The 16,706-nt window shown below is 38.6% G+C and overlaps 1 protein-coding gene across 3 annotated transcripts in view; it reads right to left on the reverse strand.

Moving 5' to 3' along the window:
- The window catches only part of LOC119584420 (axin-1-like), a 57,000-nt gene extending 43,778 nt beyond the window's left edge, over positions 1-13,222 (reverse strand). Inside the window, exons 1-2 of one of the 3 annotated variants that reach the window (XM_037933009.1) lie at positions 13,031-13,153; positions 11,086-11,527 (exon numbers count right to left, since the gene is read on the reverse strand). The gene's annotated coding sequence lies outside the window, so the exon portion shown is untranslated. Of the gene's footprint in view, positions 1-11,085; positions 11,528-13,030 lie in introns of all 3 variants that reach the window. The other 2 variants (XM_037933011.1, XM_037933010.1) reach the window with 2 other exon arrangements.
- Between the last annotated feature and the right edge of the window lie 3,484 nt (positions 13,223-16,706).

Here is a 16,706-nt window from a genome sequence, read left to right on the forward strand (position 1 = left end):
AACTGAGCTTATTCATAAACAATACAAAAATATGTGAAGATTTAAATCCTTTTAAATCTTTTCCTAGGTAGAACAAACTCGCATTCATAACCTTTTGTTCCGAAACTGTAAAACCATCCTCCAGGTTTCCTGTTTACGAAAAAGAAGAAAGGAAGAGGAGGGGAGGGGGAGGAAGAAACAGGAGGAGGAAGGGAGGGAGGAAAGGAAGGGCAAAGCTAGGGACAAGCAAAACAAGAGGAGGGAGACTGGGTAAGATGTGTCGTGGAGGAGAGAGGAGAGGAGAGAGAAAAGAAAAAAAGGGGAGAGGGGGGAGGGGGGGGGGGAGGGAGGGAGGGAGGGAGGGGGGAGAAGGGAAAAAGGGGGAAAAAGAGAGGAGGAGGAGAAAAAAAAGGGAGGGAGGGGAGGGAGGGAGGGAGGGGGAGGGCGGGAGAGAAGAGCGAGAGAGGAAGAGAGAGAGAGAGAAAGAGAGAGAGAAGGAGAAGGAAAAGAGGAGAGAAAAAGAGAGGAGAGGGGAGGGATAAAGGGGGAGAGAGAAAGAGAGAAGAGAGGGAGAGAGGAGGGAAAAAAAGGGGAGAGATGAGAAGAGGAAGAAGAGAGAAAAGGGGGAAAGAGGAGAGAAGGGGAGGAGAAAGAGAGAAGAGAGGGAAAGAAGAAAAAGAGGGAGAAAAAGAAGAGGGGAAGAGGGAAGAGAGAAGAGAGAAAGGGGGAGGGGAGGAGAGGGGGAAGAGAGAGAAAAGAGAGAGAGAAGAGGAGAGAGAGAGAGAGGAGGGGGAGAGAGAGAGAGAGAGAGAGAGAGAGAGAGAGAGAGAGGAGAGAAGAGAGGGGAGGAGAGAGAGGAGAGGGGAGGAGAGGAGGAGGAAAAGAGGGGAGGAGAGAGAGAGAGAGAGAGAGAGAGAGAGAGAGAGGGAGAGAGAGAAGAGGGAGAGAAGAGAGAGAAAGAGAAAAAAGAAGAGAGAGAGGAGAGGAGAGAGAGAGAGAGGAGAGAGAGAGAGAGAGAGGAGAGAGGAGAGAGAAGAGCAGGAGAAAAGGAAGAGAGAGAGAGAGAGATGAGAGAAGGGAGAGAGAGAGAAAAAAAAGAAAAGAGAAAGAAAGATAGAGCGAGAGAGGGAAGAGAAAAAGGAGGAGACGAGAGAAATGAAAGGAAAGGGGAAAAGGAGAAAAGAGAAAAGGAGAGAAAGGAAAGAGGAAAGAGAGGAAGAGAGGGAGAGGGGAAAGGAGAGTAAGAGGAAGAGAGAGAGAGAGAAAGAGAGGAGAGAGAGAAAAGGGAGAGTTTGAGAGAGAAAAAGGGGGAGAGGAGAGGGAGAGGAGAGAAGGAGAGGAGAGAGAGAGAGAGAGAAATAGGTTGATATTGTAAAAACAATAATCAAAAGAGAAAAAAAAGAAGAGTAAACAAAAATAACATGGAGGTGAAAAAAAAAAAAAAAAAAAAAAAAAAAAAAAAAAAAAAAAAAAAAAACTAATTTCCAACCACCAGGACATTGCAACCTTGGAATATCAGTTTAAAATCTCATGACTCTCAGAAAACTACTACTCCACTTTTCCTTTGTGTAATCAAAAGATAAGCCATTCAAACGATAAAGCCTTATTTCTTTTTCCAACCTAAAAAAATAATTTAAATAGAATTTCCCGATTTCCCCGCTTTTTTTTGGATTTTTCTATAATTCTAACTCTTTATTTCTTCTCTAAAAAAATACGGTAAAGGGGGGAGAATTAAGGAATAGGTAAAAGGGGAAAATCCCCCCCCCCCCCCCTCTTCATGGGTCTTCTTTCTTACCATCTCCTTCAAGCACCTTATCATTTTGTAGCATTTCTTTTATTTTTTCTCTTTTACAACTGTTCCCCCTCCTCTACAAGTTTTTCCTGACCTTTCTTTTCCCCATTTTCTTTTTCTTTCTTTGAAAATTGTCATTAAAGACCCTTTCTTTTGGAAAAAAATTTTCCTTCTAAAACACTACTTCCCTAACATATCCTCTACACTTTTTACTGGGTTCTTACCCTGATCTGCAGCTGTGTGGGTGTTTCCAAACTCTGACCCTGAAGATACACTATGACTTGGGACTTCTTTTGAAACTGACAAGATTGCAGGACTGTGTGTAGGGGTTTCAATGGATCAATGGACTTTTTCTTGAAGGGGAAGGGTTGAATGCTACTGTGTCAATCCCGGGGGATTTAAAATTGTTTTTGTGTCTTTTACAATAATTTTTTTTTTTTCACAAAGACATTCTTTTAAATTTTATAGAAGAGCCTCAAAAAACACTTTTATACCAATTTCTTTTGTGTGGAATTTAAGGGAAGTCTGTATCTAGCCCATCTCAACAATTTGTCAGAGATAAAGACCAAATAAAAAAAGTTGAGTAGATGAAGAGTTCTATTTAATCAAATTTTAGAAGCTTAGATTCAACAACACATTACAGTTGGTTCACAAAAAACAGCCAACCTGGTAAACAAAATTTACTAGATGTTCACTATATAGACATTTTTATCATTTTCATTTTTGTTTCCTCAATTCTGTTTTGTTTCAATGTTTGTATTCTCATTCTAACTGCACTAAAATATTTGAAGTTTGTTCTCAAACATCACTACTTACAATTGCAAACTTTTATATATATAGCCAGAGGCTCCAAAACAATCAGCACATTCAAATTCCAAGAAAAAACTCTTAAACAATCTTGACATTATACAAATATTTCATATGTATTTCTCTCTACTTGAAGCAAAGCTTCCCATCTTTAGCAATCAATTTCATGTTCATAAAAATGAATAAAGTTAAGATGGAAACAGACACACTCAGCATTGCTACATAATGTACCTTTGTATTGCATCATTCCTAAATTTCTTCCCATGCATAACTACATGAAACATAATATAAAAAAGTCTACACAAAGAATGATAATGATGATATTTTATAGGTATAGGTTTAACAGCCCTATATACATCTATATATATATTTTTTTAATCTGAAAATTACAGATCTGTAAATTACTTAACCACTGCAAAATCCTTTCGCTTCATGTTGTGTTTTTCCTTTTAATATAAATATTATATATTTGACAAGAGTACATATGATATTAGAATATAACTGATTATAATGATGAAACAAATCCTCCCTCCCCATCCAATTTCAATTAGTAACTATATCATTGAATTATAAGTCTCCTAGTTTGAAATTCTTGAAATCAGCCTGTTAATAATAATTCTATACAATTATAATTATAAGACAATACTAATAGTAAATATAGTAATAGTAATAATATTAATAATAATAGCAGTAGTAATAGTAATAGTAATAATAATAGTTACAGTAATAATAATAATAAAAATAATAACAATAACAATGATAATAATAATAATAACAGCAGCAGCAGCACAACAATAATAATAATAAAAATATTAATAAAGTAATAATAACAGTAATAATATTAATAACAATAACAACAACAACAACAATAATAATAACAAAAGTAGTAGTGACAACAATAACAATAATACAATAACTATAATAATAACAACAACTACAATAATAACAGTAGCAGTAGTAGTAATAGTATCAAAATATAATATAATATATAATAATAATAATAATAATAATAATAATAATAATAAAATAATAACAACAACAACAACAGTAACAATATATCAAAGTTTAAATCAAAACAGTCTTTCCCCTAATAAATAAATACTGACTGTAGTGATATACTACTACTACTACTACTAAGAAAAATAAATGATAATGATTATTATAATCAAAACAAAGATGACTCATGATCATACTGGTTGTGATGATGATGATGATATTAATATCATCATTTTTTATCATCATAATCATCATTAAAAGAAGTAGAAGAAAAAGAAGTATAGCAGTAGGCCAATCTAATTGGTGAGAATGTGGTGGTGGAAATGAACAGAAATATTAACAACAACAACAACAACAACACTAATGATGATGATGACTGTGATGATGATGATTACTATTAACATGATCATAAAACAAAAAAAACATCAAACACACACACACACACACACACACACACACACACACACAACACACACACACACACACCACACACACACTCACACACACAATCACACTCACACTACACACCAACAACCACACCACACCACACACACACACACACACACACACACACAACACAAAAAAATTATTACATCAATATATATTAAATTTAAAAATGAATATAATAGTTAATATCAATAATCACAACCAAATAACAACAATGATAATAACAGTTAACACACATGAAGCACTTTCAACTCTACAAGTTTGCTCCAAACTTTATATTTAGCCAGACAACCAGCAAACCACATTCCAAATCATGAATTGACAATGCCAGTCTTAACATTATGGTTACCCCTCCTTGCTGAGTTTTCTTTCATGGTAGCTGAAAGATACTACAGTACACTGAGCTGCACCTTTTTCATGCTGCTTTCTTTAAGCAATAATATATAAAACACTTCCTGTGTCAGTACTTGTCTGTATGCAGAATAAATATAATAATGATCAATGAAATATTACAACTAAGCAAAACCTACAGTATGTTAGAAAAGAAATCAATAAAATAAACATTTTACTTGAAAACCCCCATTTTACAGGATAAATCACCGTTTTAACTGTGTTTGAGATATATATATATATATATATATATATATATATAATATATAATATATAATATATAATAATATATATATATATATATATATATATATATGGAAAACTGTCAGGAATACTATTTGCTTTCTTAACCCAATGTCTGCGGGTTTATGCACTGTCCCCTGTAGATCATTGGTAATAACTGACTTCTTGGTGACTAAGCACTTGTACAGCCATCTATGTGTAAAGACAATAGATGAACTTTCATTACAGTGGGCATGGCATTGTAGTCTCACCAATTGCACTAATTGGGTTAATTTACAAAAAAAAGTGAAAAAACATAAAATCATTGATGACCAAAAATAAAAGTGAAAAAAGCATAAAATCATTGATGACCAAATAGGTGAATGAATGTATGGACTACATATAATTAACTATAAACAAATTCAAGAAATATAAGTTAGGCTTTAACCCCAATGATCCAGATGATGTGACCATCACATCATGGAAAAGAAAGAAAGAAAGAAAGAAAGAAAGAAAGAAAGAAAGAAAGAAAAGAAAAGAAAAGAAAAAATTGGTTTGAGGGGCAGATGACATCAATGTGCCATCAAGGAGAAAAATGACTGAGGGCTGAGGTGACAGGAGCTTACCTTCTTGATAATTTTGGGGTGATGGGAAAGACTCACCAAAAGTGCACAAAGCTCTTGGAGGGTGATTAAACTCAGTGGGCAGTTAGGATCCATAAAGGAGTGTGGAGTGCACAATCCCCATGAGCCATAAATTGAAGTTGTTAGATATGTAGATAGGTAAGGAGGTAGATGATGATGATGATAATAACAATAACAATAATAAAAAGAACAAGGACAAGAACAACAATAATAATAATAATAATAATAATAATAATAATAATAATAATAATAATGAAAATTATAACAGCAGCAGCAGAAATACTAAAGAGGTGATCGCTTGATATTGTAAAACTACTGTTTTGAACCTTTGAACAAATAAAACAATACATTTATGAGAAAAAAGTACCATTTAAAAAAGCAAAACATGTCTTCCAAGATTAAGGGTTAAATTATGGAAAAAGGGGGAAAAAATCCCTGCATTTATATCAGCTCATGTCTTACCTTTTCCTGCATGCTAACAAATTTCCTTCTTAGACAGTTTTGCCTCCTTCAGGGGGAAAATCCAAGGTTCTTGGGACTAATTCTAAGGTGTGGTTGGATGGCAGTGTGATGAAAAGAGGAGACATGGAAAAAGGGGAACTAGTACTTCCGCAACCTCACTATGTTCATCCTCTCTAGGAGGGAAACTTGGGATTATTGCTATACTTTGTTCAGTTTGGCTAAGCACTACCATAGCAAGATCTAGGCAGGCAGCTGTTTGAAATGTGATAATTTAAATAACACAAAACTGCGGATGTCCCTACTTTTTGCAGGAACTGTATTGATGGTTAACAGTATATACATGAAATTGAGTCATAATTTGGGCATTTTTCTTCTATACCATGGCTGTTACAATAAAATAAAATTAGAACATAACTTTCATAACCATGATCTGTATGACCTGTTTAGAAACTCCCATAGGAATCTACCATTAAATAAAACACCAGTCCAAGCCCTTTCTATATGTAGTGGAGGTTTGTTAGTTTCTGCCAGAGAGCTGAAGGTGTACAAACAGTCCATGCAGTCACTTTAACACACCTTTTATTTTCCATTTACAGTAGGAAAATGTCTGAGGGAGAATAGACGTAATGATCAGATTGGCTATTGTTTTGTATAAAGGGGGATATTTGGCACATAAATCATTCACTTACTAGGCCTGTAAGTGTCACACACCAAAACAATATGCTCTCTTGATGCTACTGTGAACCTTGCTGGGGGTGGTGGTGGTGGTGGTGGGTGGTGGTGGTGGTGGTGGTGGTGGTGGTGGTGGTGGTGATGGTGGTGGTGATGGTGGTGGTGGTGATGGTGGTGGTGATGGAGGAGCTAGGTGGAGGTGGAAAGGCGGGTGGTGGTGGAGGATGTAGTTGGTGGTGGTGGAGGTGGATGGTGGTGGTGGTGGAGGTGGGTGGTGGAGGTGGTTGGTAGTGAAGGAGGTGGGTGGTGGTGGTTGATGGAGTGGGTGATGGTGGTGGAGGGGGGTGGTGGTGGTGGTGATGGTGGTGGGGTGGGTGGTGGTGATGGTGGTTGAGGTGGGTGGTGGTGATGGTGGTGGAGGTGGGTGGTGGTGATGGTGGTGGAGGTGGGTGGTGGAGGTGGTGGTGGGTGGGGGAGGTGGGTGGTGGTGATGGTGGTGGAGGTGGTGGGGTGGGATGGTGGTGGGATGGTGGTGGGTGGGGTGGTGGGTGGTGGTGATGGTGGTGGAGGTGGGTGGTGATGGTGGTGGAGATGGGTGGTGGTGATGGTGGTGGTGGTGGAGGTGGGTGGTGGTGGTGATGGTGGTGGAGGTGCGTGGTGGTGATGGTGGTGGAGGTGGGTGGTGGTGATGGTGGAGGTGGGTGGTGGTGGTGGTGGATGGTGGTGGTGGGGGAGTGGGTGGTGGTGGTGATAAAGATGGAGGTGGGTGATGGAGGTGGTAGAGGTGGGTGGTGGTGGTGGAGGTGGGTGGTGGTGGTGGGGTGGGTGGTGGTGGTGGAGGTGGTGGTAGTGGAGGAGGTGGGTGGTGGTGGTGGAGGAAGTGGTGGAGGTGGGTGGAGGTGGAGGAGGTGGGTGGTAGTGGAGGAGGAAGTGGTGGAGGAGGTGGGTGGTGGTGGTGGAGGAAGTGGTGGAGGAGGTGGGAGGAAGTGGTGGAGGTGGGTGGTGATCGTGGTGGAGGTGGGTGGTGATGGTGGTGGTGGTGGTGGAGGTGGGAATGGTGGTGGTGGAGGTGGGTGGTGGTGATGGTGGTGGAGGAAGTGGATGGTAGTAGTGGTGGTGGAGGTGGTGGTGGGGGAGGTGGGTGGTGGTGGCGGAGGTGGGTGGTGGTGATAGTGGTAGAGGTGGGTGGTTGTGGTGGTGATGGAGGTGGGTGGTGGTGGTGGAGGTGGGTGGTGGTGGAGGAGGTGGGTGGTTGTGGTGGTGAAGGAGGTGGGTGGTGGTGGTAGTGGAGGAGGTGGATGGTGGTGGTGTAGGTGGGAGGTGGTGATGGTGGTGGAGGTGGGTGGAGGAAGTGGGTGGTAGTAGTGATGGTGGTGGAGGTGGGTGGTGGTGATGGTGGTGGAGGTGGGTGGTGGTGATGGTGGTGGTGGGTGGTGGTGGTGATGAAGATGGGTGGTGGTGGTGATGAAGATGGGTGGTGGTGGTGAAGGTGGGTGGTGGTGAAGGTGGGTGGTGGTGGTGAAGATGGGTGTTGGTGGTGGTGATGGAGGTGGATGGTGGTGATGGAGGTGGATGGTGGTGGGTGGTGGTGGAAAGATAATTTTGCACCCCAAAATTCTGCATCAATATATCAGTTGGAATATGCCAATATATGTATTATATCATCATGCAAACTCCTTAAAAAATTGACATCTTTGTAATACAGAACAGGTATTACTGACAATAGTATTTCATACTATGAACACCTTGAAGGTGAGTATCAGGAGGTCACAAGACCTGACAACAGATATTACACAGATTTTACATTTTCCTCTCTGTGGCATAGTTACTGTGCTTGTACTCATTGATATATTATCATATGCTGCCTGCCAGCTACAGCAGGGCAGTAGTTCTTGGTATTCCCATGTAATAGTGTTACCAGTGTGGAGAACACCTGCTAAGGTCTATGCTGCTGACTCTCTGCTTGTTCCCAGTTTTACATTCTGGTAAGGCAAAGCTTAGAGTGGTTCCTTGTTAGAAGGCTTGCTGGCCAGTGGAAGACATGCTTATCAAAACCCCAAGCCAAACTTTGTCCAATTAACAAAATAGCTCCTGAGTGAAGAAGTGCAAAACAATTTTCAGAAAAGGCGGGCCAAGTTTCAAACCATGCAATTATAATAAACTGTTTAGTCACATGTAAGAATACCTTTGTGTATCATGCGAACCCAGAAATTGTGACACACACCATCAATGTGGAGAGTACAGATGAAGCTGCACAATCACAAATAGTCTTGTTTGGAAATTGAAAGATGCTCCATGCATATTCATAAGAAACACTTTGTGTGACCAGCACACATTGAGCAAGAGGTCGGTCTGGCTGCCGTAATATTGCAAAAATTGCCTACCATAAAAATTATATATATATATATATATATATATATATATATATATATATATATATATATATATATATATATATATATATATATATATATAAATAACAAAATGACCTATGATGGCAAAAGGGACACACTACAGATAAAATAATATTTAAATACAAAATCAAATGTACTGCACATCACTGACCACAGAAGTTTAAAGCTTAAAGGAAATGGGGATGTAATTGACAGTATGTAATGTTCTGCTCGTTTACCTTAATTGCCTTCTGATATGGAAGGCAATTAAGGTAAATGAGCAGTAATGTCATTAAATAGTTAAGAATGGATAATTGGAAATGATAAGGAAAAACAAAATAAAAATGCATACATTTGAGAAATCAACCAAAAAGATCTAGTAGCATAAGAATAATTAACTAACTGGAAATGATTTCCAGGTTTGTCAACAGAAAGTTTGACTCTTATGGTTAACAGAAAATGTGATCATTATATCAAGTGGATGGATAGAAAAGGTATAAAATGGAGCTATAGAAAATGAGACATTAAGGACTCTGGGTGTGTGAAGGTGTTGTGGACTTAGTATCTGAGTGGTGACATGCAGCAGACATGTTCATCATTTTCTGGTAAATATGATGCCACTGCAGATAAACCTATAGAATATCCTACTCTATTTTCTATGCTCTATACGATGGCAGTGTCCATTTTCCTTTATCTCTGTGCATCGCTCTTGGTTACATTAACTGAACTTGGTACCATGACAGGTATAAAGAACATGTAAACATGCTCAGCATAAAAAATAATTTGCAAAAAATAAGTTCACAATCAAGTGGAAGTCTTGAATCCTATGCTTGGTAACTATTTACAGTACAGATGCACTCGTCGCAGACTCAGTCCCCCAACTCCATATCACAAAATTATTTAACAATCTGAGATGTCATGACAAGGTATGCTCCTCAGGCACTGAGGGGAAGCTTGGGAGCACCAAGTGAACTTACGCTGTGATCGGCATAATCTTTTTTCCCCTTTATTTGTGGCACTATCGTTCGTGACTGCAGATTACTTCTACCACTACTACAATTTTTTGTTCTCTACATGAATGTAATTCTTGCTTTGCCTTGGCTTATTGAATCCACACCATAAATATTAACTCTATGCCCATGTTGTTAAGTCCAATAATCCACAGACTATATACTCCATCACAAACTCCTACCATGTAAATATTCTGGCAAAGTATACCTTGTAAACTACCCTGGCAATTCATTATTACATAAGGAACCAGTCAAAATTTTGGATATGGTTGAATTGATTCATAGAATGTGGACTCAATATTCAAATCCCTTTCCCTGTGACACTATGAATGCCAGTTCAATAAGATTCATGCAATTCTATAACAAAATGCCAAACAATTGAAAACTATCCAGAAGAGGATTGTACAAGTAATAAATAAAAACTGTTGCATAAGTAATGGATATATATAAAGAACATATAACTACAAAACAAACAACAAAAATGAAATGCTTCTCTTCTGGATAATTATCAGTTTATCACTAAAATCCTATAATACCCAATGACTTTGCAACATCAATATCATATTTCCATGATGTAATTGAATAAAAAGTCCTTCAGGAAAGTTACTGGCAATGTCATTAAGAGAAAGTTGTCATAGTATCAGATAGAGCAGAATGTACTTGAACAACTAAGCAATTACTCAATAAACATATTAGAATAATAGTAGGGAAGTGCTACCTTCTACTGGCATTTAAGAAGGAAACTTTGAATTGTAAAATCTCTGACTTAGAGAAATCTGTTGGTCACTGTCTGGAGCTCATGCCTTTGTTCCTAGATGGTTAATGTGAAGCAACAAACATAAAACCTGTAAATCCTTCCGTGCCCTTCCATTTTGATTTATAACGATAAAACAATTATCTGCAACTGATACCTCTAAAACACTTTCCCCTAAGGCCAGTAAGCTGGGTAAACACATACTTTCGCCTCCGGAAAACCGAGCGCAGGTTCAATACCACATGAAACACTTGATAATTTTTGTCAATAATTTGTGGTTCACGAAACACTGCAAACACTCACGAGTTCGCGATCTTTATGAGGCACTGCAAAGTTCCGCCGTCTTGCCTGTCAGGGAGCTTCCGCACCGAAACCTGTGCTAGCGGTTCCTCACTGCAGCAGACAGCGGGACTCGGGCAGAACCTTGGCCATGAAAGGTTCTCAAGACACAACAAACACAGAGCTTAGAGGTTCTCCAGCTGAAAAGAAGTAAACAAACTGGTCTGGGCTCACTTACTTGCTTCTCCTGGACTGCAGCGACGCTTCCTCTGGGCAACAACTACGTACTAACACAGCTGCCAACGAGTTACACGTTGTGACAGAATAACACTTGAGAGTGACAACAATTTTAGGCACAAAACACAGTAAAACAGCGGCAGTGCACTCGCCAGCGATTCTCGCTCGACACTCTTCAACAACCACTACACAAACATCTTTTGGGATCTTCCCGTACGCCCATTTTGTTCTTTAGGCACGTAATAGCACACGTATTTGATGAAACGTATATTTTAATCGATATAAATGCAATGTTAGAGCATTAATTTTCCACACTTCTACTTTTTCGGGATATATTGTGCTTAACACTAATTAGAAAGGTGTTTCACCCACGTTCTGATTGCGAACATTCCGAGGTTTCGTCTTCGGCCGCTAGATGGCTCTACCAATGCTGTGGCGCCAAACTTTGAAATGGAAAAGAAACTAAATCATTAAAACAAAATATTATGATAAATTAAACGTATATTGTCCTTCTCTATACTTTTACGTCTTGTAAGACTTTTTATTATATTGCTATAGCGTTATGAAACAACAAAATAGCTTTATCTAACTTTACTACCTAACCCAATAGTAACAAGGAATATTAAATGATTTATTAATAATCATAGATCTCTCACTACCTCTACCTATCTCTCGGTCTTCTCATTGTTTTCTGACTCCCCGTCTATCTCTGTCTCTGTCTGTCTGCCTCCCTCCCTCCCTCCCTCTCTCTCTCTCTCTCTCTCTCTCTCTCTCTCTCTCTCTCTCTCTCTCTCTCTCTCTCTCTCTGTGTGTGTGTGTGTGTGTGTGTGTGTGTGTGTGTGTGTGTGTGTGTGTGTGTGTGTGTGTGTGTGTACTTGATGCCTGCCTGTTTTTCTCTTGCTTTATTTTTCTTTCCGTTCGTTTCTCTTGTTTCATAGCTATCTTCCTTCTTACCCATATCCCCATGTTTGTCTATTTCTTTCCTCCTCTCTATGTCCCCTTTTCTTCTTTAGCTGTCTGTCTCTCGAACTCTTCATGTGTGTCTGCTTACATTGAAAACAGCACGTACTTAAAGGGAAGAAAAGATACGAATGATGGAAGTAGTAAACAATTTGAGAGAGAGAGAGAGAGAGAGAGAGAGAGAGAGAGAGAGAGAGAGAGAGAGAGAGAGAGAGAGAGAGAGAGAGAGAGAGAGAGAGAGAGAGAGGCGAAGGTTAGAGAGAACAGGGATTAGTGCTGGGGTACTGCCCGTACAGCATCGTACCTGAGGCGGGCGCGGCTGGGTAGTGCCCGCGAAGCATCGCGCTTCTGGCAACCCGCGCTTTACATCTCGCCGACACGAGGATCAAAGACAGAGACGCGAGCCGCCGCCACGCCACTCTCGCCCTTAATATCCCCTAAATTTGGTCGAGATTTCCCTAACGTCACTTTGGCAAAGTAGTTACGGCTCAAGTTTCACAGTGCCCGACATGACTGTACCGCTGTACCGGTGTTTACTGTATGGACCTCTGTATCACTGTATACCAAATGTTATAACACTTTACACTGTATACTGTATGATGTTCTGGTGCGAATATTCAGCGCATGATACATTTCTGTCAACTGTACCGCTGAATTCTGTACACTGTAACGATGGTCACTGTACACTTGTTTACTGTTTAGGTCAATGGTGTTTGCCATAAAGTGCAACATTAATTACTAAATATCACGGTATCCATTTACTGTAACTACACACTTGTCTACTGCTTCACTACAGTTCCTCCACTGTAAACTTCGTGTTGTACTGCTGAGCTGTACCACTACAAAATACACTGCATTGCGCTCACTTTGTACCCAAACGATGAAGATTACAGTAGTTTTCATTCATTATACATTATCACGCGTACGCAGTATCCTTGGCTCGCGATACAGCCGTGATACAGCATCGAATGGGCGGAATACAGTACCTGGGACAGCAGCATACAGTGGACAGCACGCAGCACTCATCACAGCACCGAAACAAGCGCAGTGTCCAGCCAGTGGTGTTCTGGCACTGCTTGAGACAGCGCCACAGCAATCAGAAAGAGTACCTTTCCACACAGCACGCAGCACACAGCATCCGGGGCACACAGTACCCCGCCCGGGCATCGCCAAAAACGCCAAAAATGAGCGACGCCGAATTTACTTCTCGCTAACTCCCCGGCGGCGGCGACATCAAAGGGCAGACGTTAAACCAGGCGGCCACAGTCATACCCACGCTCATGTGTGCGTGTGTGGTGAGACTCATGCCCACGCACATGTGTACGCGTGAGAGCGTGTGTGTGTTGCATTGTTGGTTTGGGTGCTTGTGCGACTTTTGTTGTGTTTGTGCAATTGTATTTGTTTGCTGTATGATTGTGCATGGCATTGTCAATGGCTGAGCGTGTACGAGTTTATGGTTTTGTTTGCGTCTGCATGTGCATGTTTACTTGTTGGTATATGGATCTATACTTGTTTGTTTGTTTAGTTACATGTGCTTGTATACTCTTGTAGCCATGCGCATATATATATATATATATATATATATATATATATATATATATATATATATATATATATATATATATATATATAATAATAATAATAATAATAATAATAATAATAATAATAATAATAATAATAATAATAATAATAATAACAAAACAACAACAATAATGATAATAGTAATAATAATAATAAATAAATAACGCTCATCTCTTTCTTAACCTTACTCTCTCTCATTCCTTTCCACACGTGTGCACTTGTGTGCGCCATGTACGCGTAGGTTGTGTGCGTCTTTACACGTGCTTATGTGCTTCTGTCACACCGCATTCACACGCACATGTGCAGTTCCGGACAGCCTCCCCTAGTACGGCGGGAGGATGGGAGGGGCGGGGGTCAAACGCGCCGTGCGAGCGCATTCGGAATCGCAAAGTAAGCGCTTTGATGCTATCGTTAGTTAATGGCAATAGTTAATAGCAGAATCGCAAAGCGGTTTCAGTTTATCAGCCTGATATAAATTTTTCTCCACGCCTAACTGCAGAGGGACAGACAAACATATGCACGCACACGGGTTCAGCCTGGCCCACCCTCAGTGTTGAAGGCAACTAATATTGAATTTCTAGTTTGTTTTCGTTTAAACAAAGTAAATCGACATGCGTTTGAACAGGTTCATGTTATGTCTTTTCGTATTAGTTAATGTGGATTTTCAATTGTAATATTAATTTCAACAGTCCTTATACATTGCTCTTTTATAATCAATAGTTTCGTGAAAACGTCTGCCTTATGACTGGTGTCATTGTAAGAAATGAGAATATATTATTATGATGTACTGATATTTCGAATATGGGCAAATATAACTGAATAAGATATTTTAGAATAACATCCTCAAACTGGGATATGCTAAGGATATGCATCGTCCATATATATCGTGATTATCGATCCGTCGTCCGGACCCAAAGCAGGTGTGAGAGGGGCGAGGATCTGCGTATTCATAACGTATTATGGAAGGAACGTTGTGGAGTGCTCTTCCGCTCGGTCTGGAAGGCAATAATGGTGAACTTTAAGGAAGGCTACGATATTATTTCGAATCAAGGTTGCCAGGGAGTTACAAGTGTCATCCTATTCAGTGCAAACCACGTGGGTAGGTATTTGAGCTGAGCTAAAACTGGAGAAGAATGAATGCTAAGCGTAAGATAAGCACGTGTTTCATTTTTTTTAGTTAATGCATGGAGAGTAATGCGACGTCATTCAGTTCGAATATCAATTAAAAGTAAACACACTGACTGTCATAAGATCTTTAAGTCAACCAGCTAATATGTGCCTGTGTGCGTTTGTATAGTGGCGGATCCGCAGGAGGGCAATTCTCCCCTCATGCAGGATTTTCCCCCTAACTTTTAGATGATTGTAAAATATAAATTGCTGCTTTGTCTGAAGGTCAATCGGCTATACAAACAGCAGAATAAGAGATTTGTGAACTTACGTCATACACTATTGTCCCTTAATATATATATATATATATATATATTATTATATATATATATATAATATATATTGTGTGTGTGTGTGGTTGTGTGTGGGGTGTGTGGTGTGTGTGTTGTGTGTTGTGTGTTTTGGGTGTGTGTGTGTGTGTTTGTGTTGTGTGTGTGTGTGTGTGTGTTGTGTGTGTGTGTGTGTTGTGTGTGTGTGTGTGTGTGTGTGGGGTTTTAAATATAAAAATTTTTCATATTATTATTTTATATTTATTTTTATATTATATTTGTTGTCTTATTAGTAAATTACATTTAATATCATTAATATATTTATTTATATATTTTCATTATATATATATATGGGGTGTGTATGTGTTGTGTGGACTATTTGTATGTTATTATTATAATTTATTTTATATCTTTTATTATTGTATTTGTTTATCTTCCTGTGTTGTTTATATATATATTTTAATATATATATATTTATTTATATATTATTATTGCTTGTTTGTTATGTATATTTTTATATATTATTTGTATATGTATATGTCATTATTATGTTATTACCATGTATATGTTTTGTTAATGTATACCCACACAACATACCACCACCACACCACACCACCCCCACACCACCCACACACACCACACACACAAACACACACACAACACACCCACCAAAACCCACACCACACACACACACACACACCACCACACCACACCACACACACCCACACACACCATATACTAAATATATATATCTCAATAGATATATATATATTATATATTATTTTTATATATATTAAATATATATATTATATATATATCTATATATATATATATTATTATATTATATATATATAATTTGTACCCCCATGACCTCCTCTGTCCCCTCCCCTGCCCCCCGTAAAAAAATCAAGGTCTGTAGCAGAGTGCCCGAAGAGAAAAGAAGAGCGCCGTGGTGTTCTTCCCTCTCCCTTAAATTAGCTCTCTCAAAGACCCAACGCAAGACCGCGATTTGTTTTGATATTTCGGCTCGTTCGCTCCGCCAAGCCGTGGCCGGGCCTTTGGCTCCGGACGATCGTGTTCGGGGAATGGGCGTCAGACATATTGCTTATAATTATTGAAGATGTTAGCATTCAGACATAATGCATACACACATACATCTATGCATAAACATGTACATATATACATTTGAAAATACATATATATATTAAAATATATATATATATATATATATATATATATATATATATATATATATATATATATATACCTATATACAAAATATATATATGATAAAATATATATAATATGTATATATATACATTATATATATATATTATATTATATATATATTATATATTATATATATATATGTATATATTGTGTGTGTGTGGGGTGTGTGTGTGTGTGTGTGTGTGTGTGTGTGTGGGGTATACGTACACACACACACACCACACACACACACACACACACACACACACACCCACAACACATATATATATATATATATAAAATATCATATATATACATTTTAAAATATATATATATAAATAAATAAATAAATATATTATTATATTATATATAAATGCATGTATATCTATCTATCTATCTGTCTATTTACATATACATATATGTGTGTGTGTATGTA

The sequence above is a fragment of the Penaeus monodon genome, chromosome 18 (genome assembly GCF_015228065.2).
Source record: "Penaeus monodon isolate SGIC_2016 chromosome 18, NSTDA_Pmon_1, whole genome shotgun sequence".
Lineage (NCBI taxonomy): Eukaryota > Metazoa > Arthropoda > Malacostraca > Decapoda > Penaeidae > Penaeus > Penaeus monodon.